The sequence below is a fragment of the Salminus brasiliensis genome, chromosome 2, assembly GCF_030463535.1.
Source record: "Salminus brasiliensis chromosome 2, fSalBra1.hap2, whole genome shotgun sequence".
Classification (NCBI taxonomy): domain Eukaryota; kingdom Metazoa; phylum Chordata; class Actinopteri; order Characiformes; family Bryconidae; genus Salminus; species Salminus brasiliensis.
Window position 1 is genome coordinate 38,733,219 of NC_132879.1, and position 21,320 is coordinate 38,754,538.

At 40.2% G+C, this 21,320-nt stretch overlaps 8 non-coding genes across 8 annotated transcripts; all 8 read right to left on the reverse strand.

The window, feature by feature from the left end:
- Positions 1-2,341: 2,341 nt before the first annotated feature.
- Positions 2,342-2,482, reverse strand: LOC140550529 (U4 spliceosomal RNA). The gene has a single exon (XR_011979223.1). It is a non-coding gene; the product is annotated as a U4 spliceosomal RNA (small nuclear RNA).
- A 2,436-nt stretch (positions 2,483-4,918) lies between these two features.
- On the reverse strand, positions 4,919-5,059 carry LOC140550530 (U4 spliceosomal RNA). The gene has a single exon (XR_011979224.1). It is a non-coding gene; the product is annotated as a U4 spliceosomal RNA (small nuclear RNA).
- Positions 5,060-7,494: 2,435 nt separating this feature from the next.
- LOC140550442 (U4 spliceosomal RNA) lies at positions 7,495-7,635 on the reverse strand. The gene has a single exon (XR_011979143.1). It is a non-coding gene; the product is annotated as a U4 spliceosomal RNA (small nuclear RNA).
- Positions 7,636-10,070: 2,435 nt separating this feature from the next.
- Positions 10,071-10,211, reverse strand: LOC140550531 (U4 spliceosomal RNA). The gene has a single exon (XR_011979225.1). It is a non-coding gene; the product is annotated as a U4 spliceosomal RNA (small nuclear RNA).
- A 2,435-nt stretch (positions 10,212-12,646) lies between these two features.
- Positions 12,647-12,787, reverse strand: LOC140550421 (U4 spliceosomal RNA). Its single transcript, XR_011979123.1, has one exon. It is a non-coding gene; the product is annotated as a U4 spliceosomal RNA (small nuclear RNA).
- Positions 12,788-15,222: 2,435 nt separating this feature from the next.
- Positions 15,223-15,363, reverse strand: LOC140550422 (U4 spliceosomal RNA). The gene has a single exon (XR_011979124.1). It is a non-coding gene; the product is annotated as a U4 spliceosomal RNA (small nuclear RNA).
- A 2,435-nt stretch (positions 15,364-17,798) lies between these two features.
- LOC140550423 (U4 spliceosomal RNA) lies at positions 17,799-17,939 on the reverse strand. Its single transcript, XR_011979125.1, has one exon. It is a non-coding gene; the product is annotated as a U4 spliceosomal RNA (small nuclear RNA).
- A 2,436-nt stretch (positions 17,940-20,375) lies between these two features.
- LOC140550454 (U4 spliceosomal RNA) lies at positions 20,376-20,516 on the reverse strand. The gene has a single exon (XR_011979153.1). It is a non-coding gene; the product is annotated as a U4 spliceosomal RNA (small nuclear RNA).
- Positions 20,517-21,320: the final 804 nt, after the last annotated feature.

Here is a 21,320-nt window from a genome sequence, read left to right on the forward strand (position 1 = left end):
CTAAACAAGGGGACTACACAACAGGTGAAGCTTTTTAACCAAAGTAATGTGCAAATCAACACTGCGAGCATTCATTTAGAAAAGTCCGCGTAAAGTTAAGGAAAAGGCAGCGATGCATGTTGGGTAGCGAGAGGAGAGTGTTGGTAAATTAGAAGTAGAGGTAGGTATGAGTTTGGACAGTTAATTAGCATAGAAACATTGAGTAGGTTCCACAAAATAGCCCTTTTCCTATCCTCTGAACAACAAGCCAGAAGATCAGCTTGGATTATTTCGTTCAAGATATTTATTGCTGCATTGCAAGAAAAAAAATGAATGGCAAGTAACATAAAACACCTCATATGCAATCATGAATTTCAGAAATGCAACGAAAATTGATGCTTATGTAAGATTAATGATGTTTGTGTTATGCATTTGTTTTAACAAAAGGGATTCTCCTAAGTCAGGCAGGGGAAGTGTTCAGAAAGTCTCTGCAGGGACCGCTTTGAATTTGGTGTATCCAAATCCCAGGCTGCTTTATGATGCCACCCCTGATTAAATCATTCAACTGTATCCGGTAGCTAAAACTGGTAAACAGAGGACCTCTAATTTAAAAAGGAGTGGAAAATGCTTCCTTTTTTCTGGTACCAACCTAGCCACTGTGTTTTGGACCAGCTGCAGGCGAGACAGGGTTGACTGCCCAGGAGCAACCACAGAATATGGTTTTGTGTAAAAAATATACCCATATGCATTTGTCGGTGAGTTCATATCTGTGATTGTTATTTACTATTCAATTCTAAGTTGTGTGGAGAGTTCACCTGGGCCTGGAAGTAAAATAGTTTTAGTAAATGAAATAATGAAACAGTTCATTTAATTAGACGTATTATCTATATCACTGTGCTATGTTACCCAGCGATGAAAAAAAATAACAAATCAATACCTTAACAGGCGTGGTCTTTGTGCTCCATTAATTGACATTACCAGTTCATATAGGTGCCGAAAATTAGGAGATGTCGTGTTGACAGCAGTTACGGATCTGGGATTAGGATTTTATAAGTCCTATTTATGTGTATTTTGGGTGACAATATCTGATCCCAAATCCCAGATCCGCTTCATAGGTTTCTTTTTGCTTATGTTTTATCCTTTTGAAATGTGACGCAGTGAAACTTTCTGAGGGTTAAGCACGGGAGTTTTATATACGCTGTTTTAGGCTAGGATACTTTCTATTGTGAACACTGACTGTAACAGGTTTTCGTAGAAGCTTGTTCCGATAATCAAAAGAGCTGTCGCTGTACTTTCTATAGTGAACACTGAGTTTAACAGCTTTCCACATCCAATCAAAACAAATGTCGCTGTAATGGCTTAGCGGGTTCTACACGTGGACACCCCACTGTAGATAATTCGTGGTTTCCTAGTCCTTCTTATAAACCTCGGTGTTTATGTGACTCATTTGTTGTATTTGCCTGACTTGACCCTGGGTATAGACGGGTTTCTCTGTGACGTCATCACAGAGGCGGTCGCGCACCCCCGGGACAGAAAGCGACAGAGAGCAGCAGCCTGCACGCTATTGAGCAAAAATAACAAAGGGTTGTCTTGCAGTAAACTACAAAAAACGCAGAGAAGATGGATGGTTTAATATTCAGAGGGAAACCGTAAAGAGAATTTAAATCGAAAAAAAAGAACAAATGAAAGCAAACAAACTGATCCAACTGAAACTGAATTTTATTATTGGGTCAAAAAGAAAACATTAGGAAATCTGCGATGATTCCAGCAGTTGACTGATCCAGTAACCCTGTGACTCGTGCCCTGTCAAGGGGGTTCTCCTGCCATACGTGCAATAATTTTGGATAGGCTCCGGTCCCACCGTGACTCCGAGCGGGAAGAAACAGAAAGTAAGATGAATGAGTAAGTTTGGTGCTAATGCTAAGCAGCTTGGCACTTAACAGAATTCGTTACAAAGCATAATGTGACATTTTGCTGCTTAACCCTTACTTCATTACTAGTCAGCTTTGATCTTGTACATTTGATCTAGAAACGAACCAGTAATAACAAACGCGAGGTCATGTTTAAAAACAATATAATCCTAGTGATGCACTTCGATATTACTGGAAGTCGATGTATATGAGTCTTAAAAAGCAATGCTATTGTAAAAGTCTTATTTCATTAAGTTTTAGCTGTACAGGATCAAGCTATGAACTGGTCAACAACAGATTCCCCCCTTGTGGTTGCGTGCTTATTAGACTCAAAGACCTCGCTTCTATTTTCAGTCCGAAAGTATATAAAACACTGCATTGCATGTACTTCATCCCTAATGACGCCAACCAAAAAGCACTCTAACAAACCTATTTTTAACCAGACTTGTCAGTCCCCGTAGAGACTGTCAAAAATTGCCAGTACCGACTATATTGCAAGTCGTTACGGCGGGGTATTGGGTAAAGTTTTCAACTAGCAATAATCGCGCCTCGGATAAACCTCATAGGCTACGATACTGCCACTGCGCAAAGCTGACTTCACGTTCCGTGGAGTTGAAGACTTTAGGGTCTGCGCTACTGACCTCACTGACGGTGTGTTCCCAAATCATGCTTAAAACCCTCTCAAACCACTAAACAAGGGGACTACACAACAGGTGAAGCTTTTTAACCAAAGTAATGTGCAAATCAACACTGCGAGCATTCATTTAGAAAAGTCCGCGTAAAGTTAACGAAAAGGCAGCGATGCATGTTGGGTAGCGAGAGGAGAGTGTTGGTAAATTAGAAGTAGAGGTAGGTATGAGTTTGGACAGTTAATTAGCATAGAAACATTGAGTAGGTTCCACAAAATAGCCCTTTTCCTATCCTCTGAACAACCAGCCAGAAGATCAGCTTGGATTATTTCGTTCAAGATATTTATTGCTGCATTGCAAGAAAAAAAATGAATGGCAAGTAACATAAAACACCTCATATGCAATCATGAATTTCAGAAATGCAACGAAAATTGATGCTTATGTAAGATTAATGATGTTTGTGTTATGCATTTGTTTTAACAAAAGGGATTCTCCTAAGTCAGGCAGGGGAAGTGTTCAGAAAGTCTCTGCAGGGACCGCTTTGAATTTGGTGTATCCAAATCCCAGGCTGCTTTATGATGCCACCCCTGATTAAATCATTAAACTGTATCCGGTAGGTAAAACTGGTAAACAGAGGACCTCTAATTTAAAAAGGAGTGGAAAATGCTTCCTTTTTTCTGGTACCAACCTAGCCACTGTGTTTTGGACCAGCTGCAGGCGAGACAGGGTTGACTGCCCAGGAGCAACCACAGAATATGGTTTTGTGTAAAAAATATACCCATATGCATTTGTCGGTGAGTTCATATCTGTGATTGTTATTTACTATTCAATTCTAAGTTGTGTGGAGAGTTCACCTGGGCCTGGAAGTAAAATAGTTTTAGTAAATGAAATAATGAAACAGTTCATTTAATTAGACGTATTATCTATATTACTGTGCTATGTTAACCAGCGATGAAAAAAAATAACAAATCAATACCTTAACAGGCGTGGTCTTTGTGCTCCATTAATTGACATTACCAGTTCATATAGGTGCCGAAAATTAGGAGATGTCGTGTTAACAGCAGTTACGGATCTGGGATTAGGATTTTATAAGTCCTATTTATGTGTATTTTGGGTGACAATATCTGATCCCAAATCCCAGATCCGCTTCATAGGTTTCTTTTTGCTTATGTTTTATCCTTTTGAAATGTGACGCAGTGAAACTTTCTGAGGGTTAAGCACGGGAGTTTTATATACGCTGTTTTAGGCTAGGATACTTTCTATTGTGAACACTGACTGTAACAGGTTTTCGCAGAAGCTTGTTCCGATAATCAAAAGAGCTGTCGCTGTACTTTCTATAGTGAACACTGAGTTTAACACCTTTCCACATCCAATCAAAACAAATGTCGCTGTAATGGCTTAGCGGGTTCTACACGTGGACACCCCACTGTAGATAATTCGTGGTTTCCTAGTCCTTCTTATAAACCTCGGTGTTTATGTGACTCATTTGTTGTATTTGCCTGACTTGACCCTGGGTATAGACGGGTTTCTCTGTGACGTCATCACAGAGGCGGTCGCGCACCCCCGGGACAGAAAGCGACAGAGAGCAGCAGCCTGCACGCTATTGAGCAAAAATAACAAAGGGTTGTCTTGCAGTAAACTACAAAAAACGCAGAGAAGATGGATGGTTTAATATTCAGAGGGAAACCGTAAAGAGAATTTAAATCGAAAAAAAGAACAAATGAAAGCAAACAAACTGATCCAACTGAAACTGAATTTTATTATTGGGTCAAAAAGAAAACATTAGGAAATCTGCGATGATTCCAGCAGTTGACTGATCCAGTAACCCTGTGACTCGTGCCCTGTCAAGGGGGTTCTCCTGCCATACGTGCAATAATTTTGGATAGGCTCCGGTCCCACCGTGACTCCGAGCGGGAAGAAACAGAAAGTAAGATGAATGAGTAAGTTTGGTGCTAATGCTAAGCAGCTTGGCACTTAACAGAATTCGTTACAAAGCATAATGTGACATTTTGCTGCTTAACCCTTACTTCATTACTAGTCAGCTTTGATCTTGTACATTTGACCTAGAAACGAACCAGTAATAACAAACGCGAGGTCATGTTTAAAAACAATATAATCCTAGTGATGCACTTCGATATTACTGGAAGTCGATGTATATGAGTCTTAAAAAGCAATGCTATTGTAAAAGTCTTATTTCATTAAGTTTTAGCTGTACAGGATCAAGCTATGAACTGGTCAACAACAGATTCCCCCCTTGTGGTTGCGTGCTTATTAGACTCAAAGACCTCGCTTCTATTTTCAGTCCGAAAGTATATAAAACACTGCATTGCATGTACTTCATCCCTAATGACGCCAACCAAAAAGCACTCTAACAAACCTATTTTTAACCAGACTTGTCAGTCCCCGTAGAGACTGTCAAAAATTGCCAGTACCGACTATATTGCAAGTCGTTACGGCGGGGTATTGGGTAAAGTTTTCAACTAGCAATAATCGCGCCTCGGATAAACCTCATAGGCTACGATACTGCCACTGCGCAAAGCTGACTTCACGTTCCGTGGAGTTGAAGACTTTAGGGTCTGCGCTACTGACCTCACTGACGGTGTGTTCCCAAATCATGCTTAAAACCCTCTCAAACCACTAAACAAGGGGACTACACAACAGGTGAAGCTTTTTAACCAAAGTAATGTGCAAATCAACACTGCGAGCATTCATTTAGAAAAGTCCGCGTAAAGTTAACGAAAAGGCAGCGATGCATGTTGGGTAGCGAGAGGAGAGTGTTGGTAAATTAGAAGTAGAGGTAGGTATGAGTTTGGACAGTTAATTAGCATAGAAACATTGAGTAGGTTCCACAAAATAGCCCTTTTCCTATCCTCTGAACAACCAGCCAGAAGATCAGCTTGGATTATTTCGTTCAAGATATTTATTGCTGCATTGCAAGAAAAAAATGAATGGCAAGTAACATAAAACACCTCATATGCAATCATGAATTTCAGAAATGCAACGAAAATTGATGCTTATGTAAGATTAATGATGTTTGTGTTATGCATTTGTTTTAACAAAAGGGATTCTCCTAAGTCAGGCAGGGGAAGTGTTCAGAAAGTCTCTGCAGGGACCGCTTTGAATTTGGTGTATCCAAATCCCAGGCTGCTTTATGATGCCACCCCTGATTAAATCATTAAACTGTATCCGGTAGCTAAAACTGGTAAACAGAGGACCTCTAATTTAAAAAGGAGTGGAAAATGCTTCCTTTTTTCTGGTACCAACCTAGCCACTGTGTTTTGGACCAGCTGCAGGCGAGACAGGGTTGACTGCCCAGGAGCAACCACAGAATATGGTTTTGTGTAAAAAATATACCCATATGCATTTGTCGGTGAGTTCATATCTGTGATTGTTATTTACTATTCAATTCTAAGTTGTGTGGAGAGTTCACCTGGGCCTGGAAGTAAAATAGTTTTAGTAAATGAAATAATGAAACAGTTCATTTAATTAGACGTATTATCTATATTACTGTGCTATGTTAACCAGCGATGAAAAAAAATAACAAATCAATACCTTAACAGGCGTGGTCTTTGTGCTCCATTAATTGACATTACCAGTTCATATAGGTGCCGAAAATTAGGAGATGTCGTGTTAACAGCAGTTACGGATCTGGGATTAGGATTTTATAAGTCCTATTTATGTGTATTTTGGGTGACAATATCTGATCCCAAATCCCAGATCCGCTTCATAGGTTTCTTTTTGCTTATGTTTTATCCTTTTGAAATGTGACGCAGTGAAACTTTCTGAGGGTTAAGCACGGGAGTTTTATATACGCTGTTTTAGGCTAGGATACTTTCTATTGTGAACACTGACTGTAACAGGTTTTCGCAGAAGCTTGTTCCGATAATCAAAAGAGCTGTCGCTGTACTTTCTATAGTGAACACTGAGTTTAACACCTTTCCACATCCAATCAAAACAAATGTCGCTGTAATGGCTTAGCGGGTTCTACACGTGGACACCCCACTGTAGATAATTCGTGGTTTCCTAGTCCTTCTTATAAACCTCGGTGTTTATGTGACTCATTTGTTGTATTTGCCTGACTTGACCCTGGGTATAGACGGGTTTCTCTGTGACGTCATCACAGAGGCGGTCGCGCACCCCCGGGACAGAAAGCGACAGAGAGCAGCAGCCTGCACGCTATTGAGCAAAAATAACAAAGGGTTGTCTTGCAGTAAACTACAAAAAACGCAGAGAAGATGGATGGTTTAATATTCCGAGGGAAACCGTAAAGAGAATTTAAATCGAAAAAAAGAACAAATGAAAGCAAACAAACTGATCCAACTGAAACTGAATTTTATTATTGGGTCAAAAAGAAAACATTAGGAAATCTGCGATGATTCCAGCAGTTGACTGATCCAGTAACCCTGTGACTCGTGCCCTGTCAAGGGGGTTCTCCTGCCATACGTGCAATAATTTTGGATAGGCTCCGGTCCCACCGTGACTCCGAGCGGGAAGAAACAGAAAGTAAGATGAATGAGTAAGTTTGGTGCTAATGCTAAGCAGCTTGGCACTTAACAGAATTCGTTACAAAGCATAATGTGACATTTTGCTGCTTAACCCTTACTTCATTACTAGTCAGCTTTGATCTTGTACATTTGACCTAGAAACGAACCAGTAATAACAAACGCGAGGTCATGTTTAAAAACAATATAATCCTAGTGATGCACTTCGATATTACTGGAAGTCGATGTATATGAGTCTTAAAAAGCAATGCTATTGTAAAAGTCTTATTTCATTAAGTTTTAGCTGTACAGGATCAAGCTATGAACTGGTCAACAACAGATTCCCCCCTTGTGGTTGCGTGCTTATTAGACTCAAAGACCTCGCTTCTATTTTAAGTCGGAAAGTAAATAAAACACTGCATTGCATGTACCACATCCCTAATGACGCCAACCAAAAAACACTCTAACAAACCTATTTTTAACCAGACTCATCAATCCCCGTAGAGACTGTCAAAAATTGCCAGTACCTACTATATTGTAAGTCGTTAAGGCGGGGTATTGGGTAAAGTTTTCAACTAGCAATAATCGCGCCTCGGATAAACCTCATAGGCTACGATACTGCCACTGCGCAAAGCTGACTTCACGTTCCGTGGAGTTGAAGACTTTAGGGTCTGCGCTACTGACCTCACTGACGGTGTGTTCCCAAATCATGCTTAAAACCCTCTCAAACCACTAAACAAGGGGACTACACAACAGGTGAAGCTTTTTAACCAAAGTAATGTGCAAATCAACACTGCGAGCATTCATTTAGAAAAGTCCGCGTAAAGTTAACGAAAAGGCAGCGATGCATGTTGGGTAGCGAGAGGAGAGTGTTGGTAAATTAGAAGTAGAGGTAGGTATGAGTTTGGACAGTTAATTAGCATAGAAACATTGAGTAGGTTCCACAAAATAGCCCTTTTCCTATCCTCTGAACAACCAGCCAGAAGATCAGCTTGGATTATTTCGTTCAAGATATTTATTGCTGCATTGCAAGAAAAAAATGAATGGCAAGTAACATAAAACACCTCATATGCAATCATGAATTTCAGAAATGCAACGAAAATTGATGCTTATGTAAGATTAATGATGTTTGTGTTATGCATTTGTTTTAACAAAAGGGATTCTCCTAAGTCAGGCAGGGGAAGTGTTCAGAAAGTCTCTGCAGGGACCGCTTTGAATTTGGTGTATCCAAATCCCAGGCTGCTTTATGATGCCACCCCTGATTAAATCATTAAACTGTATCCGGTAGGTAAAACTGGTAAACAGAGGACCTCTAATTTAAAAAGGAGTGGAAAATGCTTCCTTTTTTCTGGTACCAACCTAGCCACTGTGTTTTGGACCAGCTGCAGGCGAGACAGGGTTGACTGCCCAGGAGCAACCACAGAATATGGTTTTGTGTAAAAAATATACCCATATGCATTTGTCGGTGAGTTCATATCTGTGATTGTTATTTACTATTCAATTCTAAGTTGTGTGGAGAGTTCACCTGGGCCTGGAAGTAAAATAGTTTTAGTAAATGAAATAATGAAACAGTTCATTTAATTAGACGTATTATCTATATTACTGTGCTATGTTAACCAGCGATGAAAAAAAATAACAAATCAATACCTTAACAGGCGTGGTCTTTGTGCTCCATTAATTGACATTACCAGTTCATATAGGTGCCGAAAATTAGGAGATGTCGTGTTAACAGCAGTTACGGATCTGGGATTAGGATTTTATAAGTCCTATTTATGTGTATTTTGGGTGACAATATCTGATCCCAAATCCCAGATCCGCTTCATAGGTTTCTTTTTGCTTATGTTTTATCCTTTTGAAATGTGACGCAGTGAAACTTTCTGAGGGTTAAGCACGGGAGTTTTATATACGCTGTTTTAGGCTAGGATACTTTCTATTGTGAACACTGACTGTAACAGGTTTTCGCAGAAGCTTGTTCCGATAATCAAAAGAGCTGTCGCTGTACTTTCTATAGTGAACACTGAGTTTAACACCTTTCCACATCCAATCAAAACAAATGTCGCTGTAATGGCTTAGCGGGTTCTACACGTGGACACCCCACTGTAGATAATTCGTGGTTTCCTAGTCCTTCTTATAAACCTCGGTGTTTATGTGACTCATTTGTTGTATTTGCCTGACTTGACCCTGGGTATAGACGGGTTTCTCTGTGACGTCATCACAGAGGCGGTCGCGCACCCCCGGGACAGAAAGCGACAGAGAGCAGCAGCCTGCACGCTATTGAGCAAAAATAACAAAGGGTTGTCTTGCAGTAAACTACAAAAAACGCAGAGAAGATGGATGGTTTAATATTCAGAGGGAAACCGTAAAGAGAATTTAAATCGAAAAAAAGAACAAATGAAAGCAAACAAACTGATCCAACTGAAACTGAATTTTATTATTGGGTCAAAAAGAAAACATTAGGAAATCTGCGATGATTCCAGCAGTTGACTGATCCAGTAACCCTGTGACTCGTGCCCTGTCAAGGGGGTTCTCCTGCCATACGTGCAATAATTTTGGATAGGCTCCGGTCCCACCGTGACTCCGAGCGGGAAGAAACAGAAAGTAAGATGAATGAGTAAGTTTGGTGCTAATGCTAAGCAGCTTGGCACTTAACAGAATTCGTTACAAAGCATAATGTGACATTTTGCTGCTTAACCCTTACTTCATTACTAGTCAGCTTTGATCTTGTACATTTGACCTAGAAACGAACCAGTAATAACAAACGCGAGGTCATGTTTAAAAACAATATAATCCTAGTGATGCACTTCGATATTACTGGAAGTCGATGTATATGAGTCTTAAAAAGCAATGCTATTGTAAAAGTCTTATTTCATTAAGTTTTAGCTGTACAGGATCAAGCTATGAACTGGTCAACAACAGATTCCCCCCTTGTGGTTGCGTGCTTATTAGACTCAAAGACCTCGCTTCTATTTTCAGTCCGAAAGTATATAAAACACTGCATTGCATGTACTTCATCCCTAATGACGCCAACCAAAAAGCACTCTAACAAACCTATTTTTAACCAGACTTGTCAGTCCCCGTAGAGACTGTCAAAAATTGCCAGTACCGACTATATTGCAAGTCGTTACGGCGGGGTATTGGGTAAAGTTTTCAACTAGCAATAATCGCGCCTCGGATAAACCTCATAGGCTACGATACTGCCACTGCGCAAAGCTGACTTCACGTTCCGTGGAGTTGAAGACTTTAGGGTCTGCGCTACTGACCTCACTGACGGTGTGTTCCCAAATCATGCTTAAAACCCTCTCAAACCACTAAACAAGGGGACTACACAACAGGTGAAGCTTTTTAACCAAAGTAATGTGCAAATCAACACTGCGAGCATTCATTTAGAAAAGTCCGCGTAAAGTTAACGAAAAGGCAGCGATGCATGTTGGGTAGCGAGAGGAGAGTGTTGGTAAATTAGAAGTAGAGGTAGGTATGAGTTTGGACAGTTAATTAGCATAGAAACATTGAGTAGGTTCCACAAAATAGCCCTTTTCCTATCCTCTGAACAACCAGCCAGAAGATCAGCTTGGATTATTTCGTTCAAGATATTTATTGCTGCATTGCAAGAAAAAAATGAATGGCAAGTAACATAAAACACCTCATATGCAATCATGAATTTCAGAAATGCAACGAAAATTGATGCTTATGTAAGATTAATGATGTTTGTGTTATGCATTTGTTTTAACAAAAGGGATTCTCCTAAGTCAGGCAGGGGAAGTGTTCAGAAAGTCTCTGCAGGGACCGCTTTGAATTTGGTGTATCCAAATCCCAGGCTGCTTTATGATGCCACCCCTGATTAAATCATTAAACTGTATCCGGTAGGTAAAACTGGTAAACAGAGGACCTCTAATTTAAAAAGGAGTGGAAAATGCTTCCTTTTTTCTGGTACCAACCTAGCCACTGTGTTTTGGACCAGCTGCAGGCGAGACAGGGTTGACTGCCCAGGAGCAACCACAGAATATGGTTTTGTGTAAAAAATATACCCATATGCATTTGTCGGTGAGTTCATATCTGTGATTGTTATTTACTATTCAATTCTAAGTTGTGTGGAGAGTTCACCTGGGCCTGGAAGTAAAATAGTTTTAGTAAATGAAATAATGAAACAGTTCATTTAATTAGACGTATTATCTATATTACTGTGCTATGTTAACCAGCGATGAAAAAAAATAACAAATCAATACCTTAACAGGCGTGGTCTTTGTGCTCCATTAATTGACATTACCAGTTCATATAGGTGCCGAAAATTAGGAGATGTCGTGTTAACAGCAGTTACGGATCTGGGATTAGGATTTTATAAGTCCTATTTATGTGTATTTTGGGTGACAATATCTGATCCCAAATCCCAGATCCGCTTCATAGGTTTCTTTTTGCTTATGTTTTATCCTTTTGAAATGTGACGCAGTGAAACTTTCTGAGGGTTAAGCACGGGAGTTTTATATACGCTGTTGTAGGCTAGGATACTTTCTATTGTGAACACTGACTGTAACAGGTTTTCGCAGAAGCTTGTTCCGATAATCAAAAGAGCTGTCGCTGTACTTTCTATAGTGAACACTGAGTTTAACAGCTTTCCACATCCAATCAAAACAAATGTCGCTGTAATGGCTTAGCGGGTTCTACACGTGGACACCCCACTGTAGATAATTCGTGGTTTCCTAGTCCTTCTTATAAACCTCGGTGTTTATGTGACTCATTTGTTGTATTTGCCTGACTTGACCCTGGGTATAGACGGGTTTCTCTGTGACGTCATCACAGAGGCGGTCGCGCACCCCCGGGACAGAAAGCGACAGAGAGCAGCAGCCTGCACGCTATTGAGCAAAAATAACAAAGGGTTGTCTTGCAGTAAACTACAAAAAACGCAGAGAAGATGGATGGTTTAATATTCAGAGGGAAACCGTAAAGAGAATTTAAATCGAAAAAAAGAACAAATGAAAGCAAACAAACTGATCCAACTGAAACTGAATTTTATTATTGGGTCAAAAAGAAAACATTAGGAAATCTGCGATGATTCCAGCAGTTGACTGATCCAGTAACCCTGTGACTCGTGCCCTGTCAAGGGGGTTCTCCTGCCATACGTGCAATAATTTTGGATAGGCTCCGGTCCCACCGTGACTCCGAGCGGGAAGAAACAGAAAGTAAGATGAATGAGTAAGTTTGGTGCTAATGCTAAGCAGCTTGGCACTTAACAGAATTCGTTACAAAGCATAATGTGACATTTTGCTGCTTAACCCTTACTTCATTACTAGTCAGCTTTGATCTTGTACATTTGACCTAGAAACGAACCAGTAATAACAAACGCGAGGTCATGTTTAAAAACAATATAATCCTAGTGATGCACTTCGATATTACTGGAAGTCGATGTATATGAGTCTTAAAAAGCAATGCTATTGTAAAAGTCTTATTTCATTAAGTTTTAGCTGTACAGGATCAAGCTATGAACTGGTCAACAACAGATTCCCCCCTTGTGGTTGCGTGCTTATTAGACTCAAAGACCTCGCTTCTATTTTCAGTCCGAAAGTAAATAAAACACTGCATTGCATGTACCACATCCCTAATGACGCCAACCAAAAAACACTCTAACAAACCTATTTTTAACCAGACTCATCAATCCCCGTAGAGACTGTCAAAAATTGCCAGTACCTACTATATTGTAAGTCGTTACGGCGGGGTATTGGGTAAAGTTTTCAACTAGCAATAATCGCGCCTCGGATAAACCTCATAGGCTACGATACTGCCACTGCGCAAAGCTGACTTCACGTTCCGTGGAGTTGAAGACTTTAGGGTCTGCGCTACTGACCTCACTGACGGTGTGTTCCCAAATCATGCTTAAAACCCTCTCAAACCACTAAACAAGGGGACTACACAACAGGTGAAGCTTTTTAACCAAAGTAATGTGCAAATCAACACTGCGAGCATTCATTTAGAAAAGTCCGCGTAAAGTTAACGAAAAGGCAGCGATGCATGTTGGGTAGCGAGAGGAGAGTGTTGGTAAATTAGAAGTAGAGGTAGGTATGAGTTTGGACAGTTAATTAGCATAGAAACATTGAGTAGGTTCCACAAAATAGCCCTTTTCCTATCCTCTGAACAACCAGCCAGAAGATCAGCTTGGATTATTTCGTTCAAGATATTTATTGCTGCATTGCAAGAAAAAAATGAATGGCAAGTAACATAAAACACCTCATATGCAATCATGAATTTCAGAAATGCAACGAAAATTGATGCTTATGTAAGATTAATGATGTTTGTGTTATGCATTTGTTTTAACAAAAGGGATTCTCCTAAGTCAGGCAGGGGAAGTGTTCAGAAAGTCTCTGCAGGGACCGCTTTGAATTTGGTGTATCCAAATCCCAGGCTGCTTTATGATGCCACCCCATATTAAATCATTAAACTGTATCCGGTAGCTAAAACTGGTAAACAGAGGACCTCTAATTTAAAAAGGAGTGGAAAATGCTTCCTTTTTTCTGGTACCAACCTAGCCACTGTGTTTTGGACCAGCTGCAGGCGAGACAGGGTTGACTGCCCAGGAGCAACCACAGAATATGGTTTTGTGTAAAAAATATACCCATATGCATTTGTCGGTGAGTTCATATCTGTGATTGTTATTTACTATTCAATTCTAAGTTGTGTGGAGAGTTCACCTGGGCCTGGAAGTAAAATAGTTTTAGTAAATGAAATAATGAAACAGTTCATTTAATTAGACGTATTATCTATATTACTGTGCTATGTTAACCAGCGATGAAAAAAAATAACAAATCAATACCTTAACAGGCGTGGTCTTTGTGCTCCATTAATTGACATTACCAGTTCATATAGGTGCCGAAAATTAGGAGATGTCGTGTTAACAGCAGTTACGGATCTGGGATTAGGATTTTATAAGTCCTATTTATGTGTATTTTGGGTGACAATATCTGATCCCAAATCCCAGATCCGCTTCATAGGTTTCTTTTTGCTTATGTTTTATCCTTTTGAAATGTGACGCAGTGAAACTTTCTGAGGGTTAAGCACGGGAGTTTTATATACGCTGTTGTAGGCTAGGATACTTTCTATTGTGAACACTGACTGTAACAGGTTTTCGCAGAAGCTTGTTCCGATAATCAAAAGAGCTGTCGCTGTACTTTCTATAGTGAACACTGAGTTTAACAGCTTTCCACATCCAATCAAAACAAATGTCGCTGTAATGGCTTAGCGGGTTCTACACGTGGACACCCCACTGTAGATAATTCGTGGTTTCCTAGTCCTTCTTATAAACCTCGGTGTTTATGTGACTCATTTGTTGTATTTGCCTGACTTGACCCTGGGTATAGACGGGTTTCTCTGTGACGTCATCACAGAGGCGGTCGCGCACCCCCGGGACAGAAAGCGACAGAGAGCAGCAGCCTGCACGCTATTGAGCAAAAATAACAAAGGGTTGTCTTGCAGTAAACTACAAAAAACGCAGAGAAGATGGATGGTTTAATATTCAGAGGGAAACCGTAAAGAGAATTTAAATCGAAAAAAAGAACAAATGAAAGCAAACAAACTGATCCAACTGAAACTGAATTTTATTATTGGGTCAAAAAGAAAACATTAGGAAATCTGCGATGATTCCAGCAGTTGACTGATCCAGTAACCCTGTGACTCGTGCCCTGTCAAGGGGGTTCTCCTGCCATACGTGCAATAATTTTGGATAGGCTCCGGTCCCACCGTGACTCCGAGCGGGAAGAAACAGAAAGTAAGATGAATGAGTAAGTTTGGTGCTAATGCTAAGCAGCTTGGCACTTAACAGAATTCGTTACAAAGCATAATGTGACATTTTGCTGCTTAACCCTTACTTCATTACTAGTCAGCTTTGATCTTGTACATTTGACCTAGAAACGAACCAGTAATAACAAACGCGAGGTCATGTTTAAAAACAATATAATCCTAGTGATGCACTTCGATATTACTGGAAGTCGATGTATATGAGTCTTAAAAAGCAATGCTATTGTAAAAGTCTTATTTCATTAAGTTTTAGCTGTACAGGATCAAGCTATGAACTGGTCAACAACAGATTCCCCCCTTGTGGTTGCGTGCTTATTAGACTCAAAGACTTCGCTTCTATTTTAAGTCGGAAAGTATATAAAACACTGCATTGCATGTACCACATCCCTAATGACGCCAACCAAAAAACACTCTAACAAACCTATTTTTAACCAGACTCATCAATCCCCGTAGAGACTGTCAAAAATTGCCAGTACCTACTATATTGTAAGTCGTTACGGCGGGGTATTGGGTAAAGTTTTCAACTAGCAATAATCGCGCCTCGGATAAACCTCATAGGCTACGATACTGCCACTGCGCAAAGCTGACTTCACGTTCCGTGGAGTTGAAGACTTTAGGGTCTGCGCTACTGACCTCACTGACGGTGTGTTCCCAAATCATGCTTAAAACCCTCTCAAACCACTAAACAAGGGGACTACACAACAGGTGAAGCTTTTTAACCAAAGTAATGTGCAAATCAACACTGCGAGCATTCATTTAGAAAAGTCCGCGTAAAGTTAACGAAAAGGCAGCGATGCATGTTGGGTAGCGAGAGGAGAGTGTTGGTAAATTAGAAGTAGAGGTAGGTATGAGTTTGGACAGTTAATTAGCATAGAAACATTGAGTAGGTTCCACAAAATAGCCCTTTTCCTATCCTCTGAACAACCAGCCAGAAGATCAGCTTGGATTATTTCGTTCAAGATATTTATTGCTGCATTGCAAGAAAAAAATGAATGGCAAGTAACATAAAACACCTCATATGCAATCATGAATTTCAGAAATGCAACGAAAATTGATGCTTATGTAAGATTAATGATGTTTGTGTTATGCATTTGTTTTAACAAAAGGGATTCTCCTAAGTCAGGCAGGGGAAGTGTTCAGAAAGTCTCTGCAGGGACCGCTTTGAATTTGGTGTATCCAAATCCCAGGCTGCTTTATGATGCCACCCCTGATTAAATCATTAAACTGTATCCGGTAGCTAAAACTGGTAAACAGAGGACCTCTAATTTAAAAAGGAGTGGAAAATGCTTCCTTTTTTCTGGTACCAACCTAGCCACTGTGTTTTGGACCAGCTGCAGGCGAGACAGGGTTGACTGCCCAGGAGCAACCACAGAATATGGTTTTGTGTAAAAAATATACCCATATGCATTTGTCGGTGAGTTCATATCTGTGATTGTTATTTACTATTCAATTCTAAGTTGTGTGGAGAGTTCACCTGGGCCTGGAAGTAAAATAGTTTTAGTAAATGAAATAATGAAACAGTTCATTTAATTAGACGTATTATCTATATTACTGTGCTATGTTAACCAGCGATGAAAAAAAATAACAAATCAATACCTTAACAGGCGTGGTCTTTGTGCTCCATTAATTGACATTACCAGTTCATATAGGTGCCGAAAATTAGGAGATGTCGTGTTAACAGCAGTTACGGATCTGGGATTAGGATTTTATAAGTCCTATTTATGTGTATTTTGGGTGACAATATCTGATCCCAAATCCCAGATCCGCTTCATAGGTTTCTTTTTGCTTATGTTTTATCCTTTTGAAATGTGACGCAGTGAAACTTTCTGAGGGTTAAGCACGGGAGTTTTATATACGCTGTTGTAGGCTAGGATACTTTCTATTGTGAACACTGACTGTAACAGGTTTTCGCAGAAGCTTGTTCCGATAATCAAAAGAGCTGTCGCTGTACTTTCTATAGTGAACACTGAGTTTAACAGCTTTCCACATCCAATCAAAACAAATGTCGCTGTAATGGCTTAGCGGGTTCTACACGTGGACACCCCACTGTAGATAATTCGTGGTTTCCTAGTCCTTCTTATAAACCTCGGTGTTTATGTGACTCATTTGTTGTATTTGCCTGACTTGACCCTGGGTATAGACGGGTTTCTCTGTGACGTCATCACAGAGGCGGTCGCGCACCCCCGGGACAGAAAGCGACAGAGAGCAGCAGCCTGCACGCTATTGAGCAAAAATAACAAAGGGTTGTCTTGCAGTAAACTACAAAAAACGCAGAGAAGATGGATGGTTTAATATTCAGAGGGAAACCGTAAAGAGAATTTAAATCGAAAAAAAGAACAAATGAAAGCAAACAAACTGATCCAACTGAAACTGAATTTTATTATTGGGTCAAAAAGAAAACATTAGGAAATCTGCGATGATTCCAGCAGTTGACTGATCCAGTAACCCTGTGACTCGTGCCCTGTCAAGGGGGTTCTCCTGCCATACGTGCAATAATTTTGGATAGGCTCCGGTCCCACCGTGACTCCGAGCGGGAAGAAACAGAAAGTAAGATGAATGAGTAAGTTTGGTGCTAATGCTAAGCAGCTTGGCACTTAACAGAATTCGTTACAAAGCATAATGTGACATTTTGCTGCTTAACCCTTACTTCATTACTAGTCAGCTTTGATCTTGTACATTTGACCTAGAAACGAACCAGTAATAACAAACGCGAGGTCATGTTTAAAAACAATATAATCCTAGTGATGCACTTCGATATTACTGGAAGTCGATGTATATGAGTCTTAAAAAGCAATGCTATTGTAAAAGTCTTATTTCATTAAGTTTTAGCTGTACAGGATCAAGCTATGAACTGGTCAACAACAGATTCCCCCCTTGTGGTTGCGTGCTTATTAGACTCAAAGACTTCGCTTCTATTTTAAGTCGGAAAGTATATAAAACACTGCATTGCATGTACCACATCCCTAATGACGCCAACCAAAAAACACTCTAACAAACCTATTTTTAACCAGACTCATCAATCCCCGTAGAGACTGTCAAAAATTGCCAGTACCTACTATATTGTAAGTCGTTACGGCGGGGTATTGGGTAAAGTTTTCAACTAGCAATAATCGCGCCTCGGATAAACCTCATAGGCTACGATACTGCCACTGCGCAAAGCTGACTTCACGTTCCGTGGAGTTGAAGACTTTAGGGTCTGCGCTACTGACCTCACTGACGGTGTGTTCCCAAATCATGCTTAAAACCCTCTCAAACCACTAAACAAGGGGACTACACAACAGGTGAAGCTTTTTAACCAAAGTAATGTGCAAATCAACACTGCGAGCATTCATTTAGAAAAGTCCGCGTAAAGTTAACGAAAAGGCAGCGATGCATGTTGGGTAGCGAGAGGAGAGTGTTGGTAAATTAGAAGTACAGGTAGGTATGAGTTTGGACAGTTAATTAGCATAGAAACATTGAGTAGGTTCCACAAAATAGCCCTTTTCCTATCCTCTGAACAACAAGCCAGAAGATCAGCTTGGATTATTTCGTTCAAGATATTTATTGCTGCATTGCAAGAAAAAAAATGAATGGCAAGTAACATAAAACACCTCATATGCAATCATGAATTTCAGAAATGCAACGAAAATTGATGCTTATGTAAGATTAATGATGTTTGTGTTATGCATTTGTTTTAACAAGAGGGATTCTCCTAAGTCAGGCAGGGGAAGTGTTCAGAAAGTCTCTGCAGGGACCGCTTTGAATTTGGTGTATCCAAATCCCAGGCTGCTTTATGATGCCACCCCTGATTAAATCATTAAACTGTATCCGGTAGCTAAAACTGGTAAACAGAGGACCTCTAATTTAAAAAGGAGTGGAAAATGCTTCCTTTTTTCTGGTACCAACCTAGCCACTGTGTTTTGGACCAGCTGCCGGCGAGACAGGGTTGACTGCCCAGGAGCAACCACAGAATATGGTTTTGTGTAAAAAATATACCCATATGCATTTGTCGGTGAGTTCATGTCTGTGATTGTTATTTACTATTCAATTCTAAGTTGTGTGGAGAGTTCACCTGGGCTTGGAAGTAAAATAGTTTTAGTAAATGAAATAATGAAACAGTTCATTTAATTAGATGTATTATCTATATCACTGTGCTATGTTAACCAGCGATGAAAAAAAATAACAAATCAATACCTTAACAGGCGTGGTCTTTGTGCTCCATTAATTGACATTACCAGTTCATATAGGTGCCGAAAATTAGGAGATGTCGTGTTGACAGCAGTTACGGATCTGGGATTAGGATTTTATAAGTCCTATTTATGTGTATTTTGGGTGACAATATCTGATCCCAAATCCCAGATCCGCTTCATAGGTTTCTTTTTGCTTATGTTTTATCCTTTTGAAATGTGACGCAGTGAAACTTTCTGAGGGTTAAGCACGGGAGTTTTATATACGCTGTTTTAGGCTAGGATACTTTCTATTGTGAACACTGACTGTAACAGGTTTTCGCAGAAGCTTGTTCCGATAATCAAAAGAGCTGTCGCTGTACTTTCTATAGTGAACACTGAGTTTAACAGCTTTCCACATCCAATCAAAACAAATGTCGCTGTAATGGCTTAGCGGGTTCTACACGTGGACACCCCACTGTAGATAATTCGTGGTTTCCTAGTCCTTCTTATAAACCTCGGTGTTTATGTGACTCATTTGTTGTATTTGCCTGACTTGACCCTGGGTATAGACGGGTTTCTCTGTGACGTCATCACAGAGGCGGTCGCGCACCCCCGGGACAGAAAGCGACAGAGAGCAGCAGCCTGCACGCTATTGAGCAAAAATAACAAAGGGTTGTCTTGCAGTAAACTACAAAAAACGCAGAGAAGATGGATGGTTTAATATTCCGAGGGAAACCGTAAAGAGAATTTAAATCGAAAAAAAAGAACAAATGAAAGCAAACAAACTGATCCAACTGAAACTGAATTTTATTATTGGGTCAAAAAGAAAACATTAGGAAATCTGCGATGATTCCAGCAGTTGACTGATCCAGTAACCCTGTGACTCGTGCCCTGTCAAGGGGGTTCTCCTGCCATACGTGCAATAATTTGGATAGGCTCCGGTCCCACCGTGATTTCGAGCGGGAAGAAACAGAAAGTAAGATGAATGAGTAAGTTTGGTGCTAATGCTAAGCAGCTTGGCACTTAACAGAATTCGTTACAAAGCATAATGTGACATTTTGCTGCTTAACCCTTACTTCATTACTAGTCAGCTTTGATCTTGTACATTTGACCTAGAAACGAACCAGTAATAACAAACGCGAGGTCATGTTTAAAAACAATATAATCCTAGTGATGCACTTCGATATTACTGGAAGTCGATGTATATGAGTCTTAGAAAGCAATGCTATTGTAAAAGTCTTATTTCATTAAGTTTTAGCTGTACAGGATCAAGCTATGAACTGGTCAACAACAGATTCCCCCCTTGTGGTTGCGTGCTTATTAGACTCAAAGACCTCGCTTCTATTTTAAGTCCGAAAGTACATAAAACACTGCATTGCATGTACCACATCCCTAATGACGCCAACCAAAAAACACTCTAACAAACCTATTTTTAACCAGACTCATCAGTCCCCGTAGAGACTGTCAAAAATTGCCAGTACCGACTATATTGCAAGTCGTCACAGCGGGGTATTGGGTAAAGTTTTCAACTAGCAATAATCGCGCCTTGGATAAACCTCATAAGCTACGATACTGCCACTGCGCAAAGCTGACTTCACGTTCCGTGGAGTTGAAGACTTTAGGGTCTGCGCTACTGACCTCACTGACGGTGTGTTCCCAAATCATGCTTAAAACCCTCTCAAACCACTAAACAAGGGGACTACACAACAGGTGAAGCTTTTTAACCAAAGTAATGTGCAAATCAACACTGCGAGCATTCATTTAGAAAAGTCCGCGTAAAGTTAACGAAAAGGCAGCGATGCATGTTGGGTAGCGAGAGGAGAGTGTTGGTAAATTAGAAGTAGAGGTAGGTATGAGTTTGGACAGTTAATTAGCATAGAAACATTGAGTAGGTTCCACAAAATAGCCCTTTTCCTATCCTCTGAACAAAAAGCCAGAAGATCAGCTTGGATTATTTCGTTCAAGATATTTATTGCTGCATTGCAAGAAAAAAAATGAATGGCAAGTAACATAAAACACCTCATATGCAATCATGAATTTTAGAAATGCAACGAAAATTGATGCTTATGTAAGATTAATGATGTTTGTGTTATGCATTTGTTTTAACAAAAGGGATTCTCCTAAGTCAGGCAGGGGAAGTGTTCAGAAAGTCTCTGCAGGGACCGCTTTGAATTTGGTGTATCCAAATCCCAGGCTGCTTTATGATGCCACCCCTGATTAAATCATTAAACTGTATCCGGTAGCTAAAACTGGTAAACAGAGGACCTCTAATTTAAAAAGGAGTGGAAAATGCTTCCTTTTTTCTGGTACCAACCTAGCCACTGTGTTTTGGACCAGCTGCAGGCGAGACAGGGTTGACTGCCCAGGAGCAACCACAGAATATGGTTTTGTGTA